General features: G+C 37.4%; 1 long non-coding RNA gene across 2 annotated transcripts in view; it reads left to right on the forward strand.

Annotated features, from left to right (window-relative positions):
- Positions 1 to 5,460, forward strand: part of LOC106869420 (uncharacterized) — a 57,643-nt gene that overhangs the window by 49,539 nt on the left and 2,644 nt on the right. Inside the window, exon 3 of one of the 2 annotated variants that reach the window (XR_008265093.1) lies at positions 1,498 to 1,565. This is a non-coding gene — a long non-coding RNA (uncharacterized LOC106869420). Of the gene's footprint in view, positions 1 to 1,497; positions 5,381 to 5,460 lie in introns of those variants that run through there. The other variant, XR_001409399.2, reaches the window with a different exon arrangement.

Raw genomic sequence — 5,460 nt, forward strand, 5'->3', positions numbered from 1 at the left:
TATATATACACATACATACATACATACATGGTCACATATCTATGCGAATTGATAGATAGATAGATAGATAGATAGATAGATAGATAGATAGATAGATAGATAGATAGATAGATAGAGATAGATAGATAGATAGATAGATAGATAGATAGATAGATAGATAGATAGATAGATATTCCCATATAAATAAATATGCATCTGTACAAGTGTGTGTGTGTCTGTGTGTGTGTGTCTGTGTGTGTGTATACATGCGCGTACGAGTTAAAGCGCGTGCATGTATATGAGCTTGGCTCTAAAACACATTTCTGGAGATGCATTTCTACACAGGCACGCATTAACACGTTCGCGCGCACACACACAAATGCACACACACACACGCGCGCACACACACACACACACACACACACACACACACATACACATACACACACACACTTAGCTCTATGGAGATATTCGACACAAACCAATGTACATTTAAAGCTCATGGCATAGTCTTCCTTTTTTTCCTCTGTCTTTCCTCTGAATATTTCAAAGTATTCGGTCTAAACACACCTCTTCTGCCTACCCTTCGCTATACATTCTCATATATACACTCTCTCAGCTACGGCAGCATTTCTATATATTTATATACACATGATTGTCTCCGCCTCTCCCTCTCTCTTACCATGTATGTGTGTGTGCATGTGTGTGCATGTGTGTGCGTGCGTGTGAGTGTGCATATATAAATACATATATGCATATATATATAATATATATGCATATACGTATATACATAAATGATTTGTGTCATTTATACATATATATATATATATGTGTACATGTATACATATATACACACACATATATCTGTATCTATCTATCTATCTATCTATATATATATATATATATATATATATATATATATATATATATGAATGTATGTAAATATCAGCTTATATATTGCTGAGAGCGTCGCCTGGAATCGAATTGGAAATAAATTGACTCTCAAGATAGTACACGTGTGTGTGTGTGTATGTGTGTTTGCGTGTGTGTATGTATGTGTATGTTAGCGTCTGTGTGTATCTGTGTGCATTCGCTTGCATGTAACACACCATATGTATGAGTGTATGCATGTTTATACATGGAAGTAGAGATTTAGGTATAGCTTCGTGCGGTTGATACGGATGTAAACTTTTAGAAGATGTGTCCGTGTTTTTGTAGATAGATGGATGGATCACGAGATCGGTCGATCGATCGATTGAATGATAGGTAGATATTTACCAATATTAACGATATTATGCACACTTATCACGTACAATAAATTAAATACATTTTACAGTTCCGCGCGCGCATATATATATATATATATATATGTGTGTGTGTGTGTATACTCACAAACATGTATGTATAGATGCTTGATTACGCATTTATGTTTACCTCTAATTGTTTGTTTTTTGGATCGTCCTGTGTATATATATTATTTTATTCTTTTATTTTTTTAAATTCTTTTATTTGTTTCAGGTATTTGACTGCGGCCGTGCTGGAGCACCGCGTTTAGTCGAGCAAATCGACTCCAGGATTTATTCATTGTAAGCTTAATACTTATTCTATCGGTGTCTTTTGCCGAACCGCTAAGTAACGGGGACGTAAACACACAAGCATCGGTTGTCAAGCGATGTTGGGTGGGGGTACAAACACAGGCACACAAGCACACATACGCACACACACACACACACACATATATACCAGAGAGAGAGAGAGTGAGAGGAGAGCGGAATAAATAGATAGAGAGAGATATACGTACATACACACGCACACACGTACACACACACACACACACACATAATACACCTTTGTATAATTTCATACCTTCACGCTACATAGTCTTTTTCTCTATTTCTCTTAATCTATCTCTCTCTTTCTCGCTTTCTCCCTCTCATACACACTCACATACATACACACGTATGCACACATACACACTCGCATATATACATGCGCATGTATACACGCACACACACACACACAAACGTACGCTTGCGCACACGCGCACACACATTCTCGCAACCCGCTCTGCCACCCCCCCCCCTCCGCTTCTCATCTGCAGCATCTTTTCCATCACCTGATTGCAGAACACTTTGCTGTGCCACGAGATTTAACTCTCAGCAAAATATAAGCACTAATAGCATATTCAAAGACCCAGTCTTCGCTCACAGATTTGCACTAATGCTAAATAGCAGCATGATTATTGGGAGAGCGAGAGTGAGGGAGAGAGAGAGAGAGAGAGAGAGTGAGAGAGAACGAGTGGGAGGGAGAGTTAGAGAAAGTGTGTGAAAGAGCGTGTGTTATCTGTTGTGAGAGCTTTCTCCCTTTCCCTCTCTCTCTCTCTCACTTATTCTCTCTCTCTCACTTATTCTCTCTCTCTCACTTATTCTCTCTCTCTCACTTATTCTCTCTCTCTCTCTCACTTATTCTCTCTCTCTCTCTCACTTATTCTCTCTCTCTCTCTCACTTATTCTCTCTTTTTCTCTGTCTCTCTCTGTCTCTCTCTCTGAAGATTTACGTAGATTCATATAAACGGTTGCTAAATAAGAAAAAAAGCAATGGAGAGACGAAGAGAGAGACAGAGAGAGAGAGAGAAGGGGGGAGGGGAGAGACTTGGGAAGGAGAGAATGTTTCAAGGAACGCGAGGACGAGGGAGAAGAGAGAAAGGACTAAGCAAAGAAGAGGAGAAGAAGGTGTGAGAGAGTAATGATGAGGTACATGGAGGGGGAGGCTAACAGAGAAAGAAAGAAAGAAAGAAAGAAAGAAAGAAAGAAAGAAAGAAAGAAAGAAAGATAGAAAGAAAAAAGGCATAATGGGTGGTAGAAAGAGGAAAGACATTGGCTGGATGACAGAGAGAAAGATAGAGAGTAAGAATGATAGAGAAAGAGGAAGAGAAAGAGAGAGATATGGAAAGTAGACGGGTGAGAGGGAAGGGGAAGGGGTATGTTTGCTCGTTTCGTCGTCCTTATATCTGAGATATTGTAACACAACACTATGAATGTAGGTCGTAACCGGGGAGGAATCAGATAAGGGTTCCAATTTCACCTCATCTCAGTAATGCCACACCCAGCGCCACCACCACTGCTAAAACTACTACTACGACAGCTAATAATAATAATAATAATAATAATAATAATAATAATAATAATAATAATAATAGTTTTTTTTTTACCCCTGTGTCACTTTGATGGCATGCGCTGCTCTCTTACTTAACAATAATAATAATAATGCCCTGATGCAGTACCAGGCAGTGGCTCTCATGGCTTCTCATCTTAACTGATTGGAAGTGTTATCATGCACATTGTTTTGTCTTGGTATAAAAGATGGGCTACAGCAAATATTCTGCTTAATACGATAGATCTGCTGGTTAGTTGTTTGACCTTAAATAGTTGAACATGTCCCTTAGTAGCTGAGGATATGTGCATATCTGATCACGAGCAGAAGTAGTGAGGAAGCATCATAGTCATGTGTTGAGAGGAAATGTTGGGGGTTTGGATATTTCACCTGTGGAAACATGGGTGTTTCGTTCAACATCCTTAAACTACCCTTATTCAGAAACCTTTTGAGCGGGATAGGCTACGCGACCTGAAGAAAATTCTCTCTCTGAGAGATTTAGAATTAATAATGTTTCTATTTATTAGATCAGTGATTGTGTGTCACATTGAAAACTATGTATTTTCGAACGGGATGTCAGTAGCGCCGTATAGCCAAGCAGCTAATGTGTGGTGAGAAAGTGCAATAACCCAGAAACCAGTCCACAGATGTTGCCTTGTGATGGAACTGGGTGCTGAGCTCCCCTGTTCGAAAATATAAGGACGCATATTGTGTCGTATAGCCAGCTGGAAACGACGTTTCCTGGGGCTAAACAACAGTAACATTCGTCCCATCCAGGACTGCCACATTATGTTATCAAATAGTCTTTACTTTAAAGAGATGTTACTGAATATCTCTCTTTGAGAGATTTAGATATAATAATGTATCTGTTTATTAGATCAGTGGTCTACTATGTGTGTGTGTGTGTGTGTGTGTGTGTGTGTGTGTGTGTGTGTGTGTGTGTGTGTGTGTGTGTGTGTGTGATTGAAATTTCGTTGACAGAAATTGTAGGAAAGACCGTCGATGAGACGGTTGGTGTTCCCATGTCGCAGTCTTAATCTGCTTCCCGTTTTCATCCAACCAGTTGACCCTTGGATGCCTTTAGAGAATCTGCTTTTTTGCAAACATTCGATCAGGTCTCCTGTTTAAGAACAACTTCATTTAATCATCCCAAATTTCTCACAAGTCCTCCAACGGATCATGTCTGCTGCCTTACTATCAATAATTAAGCTATTACAACAAAAACCAAGCAAAAACACTATCGAAGCAAGCCAATCAGTTCCTGCTCTCGACCGGTTTTGCTTTTTAAATAACCTTGAAGATTTTGGTGCGTTGCCAAGCAATTGTTTTTATCCATATTTTTTCTCATCTAATTAGGAGATAGCAAACAAAGCATATCTAATTGTAATTATTGTCGCGAGAGTAGCTAGTTGGCAAGACTGAAGGAGCCCCAAACTAAAACCTTTCTGCTACCTTTTTATACCTTTTTATGCCTTCATATCTATCATTTTATACAATAAACAATACGAATGCATTATTAAACCAACAGCCTTATTGTTCGCAGGATTGTATTGATATAAAAAGTTATTACTATAATTAATTATGTGCGATTGTAGATGAGTTAAGAAAACACATGTGTCATGTTTAGTAACGAGCCTGTATCTCCAGAGTTCAAAACCCACCGAATTTCGATCTATCTATTCTTATGGTTGAAATAAATATAAGAGATGCTGATTTTTGTAGGTGTTCTAGCTTCACACTTGCACCAATCTTTTTCAGTCATGTTCGTGGTTGAGTGTTCATATTTCCAAATGCACCAATTACTGTTGGTTTCTCCTCATTGACCAAAAGCTTCGTATTTCCCGCATCAAATTGCCATAGCTGTTTCTTCTTCTTCTTCTTCTTCTTCTTCTTCTTCTTCTTCTTCTTCTTCTTCTTCTTCTTCTTCTTCTTCTTATTATTATTATTATTATTATTATTATTATTATTATTATTATTATTATTATTATTATTATTATTATTATTATTATTATTATTATTATTATTATTATTTCCGCTGGGGCCGACTTTGCCTTTCATCCTTTCGAGGTCGATAAATTAAATGCCAGTGAAACACTGGGGTCGATGTAATAGACTAGTCGCCTCCCCAAAAAAATTTCAGGCTTGTGCTTTTAGTAGAATGGATGATCATCATCATTATTATTATTATTATTATTATTATTATTATTATTATTATTATTATTATTATTATTATTATTATCATTATTACTATTATTGTTATTATTATTATTATTATCATTTTCTCTTTATGACTAGTTTTATTGGATCTCCTGGAGTCTTCCATGCGTA

The sequence above is a fragment of the Octopus bimaculoides genome, chromosome 10 (assembly GCF_001194135.2).
Source record: "Octopus bimaculoides isolate UCB-OBI-ISO-001 chromosome 10, ASM119413v2, whole genome shotgun sequence".
NCBI classification, from domain to species: Eukaryota; Metazoa; Mollusca; class Cephalopoda; order Octopoda; family Octopodidae; genus Octopus; species Octopus bimaculoides.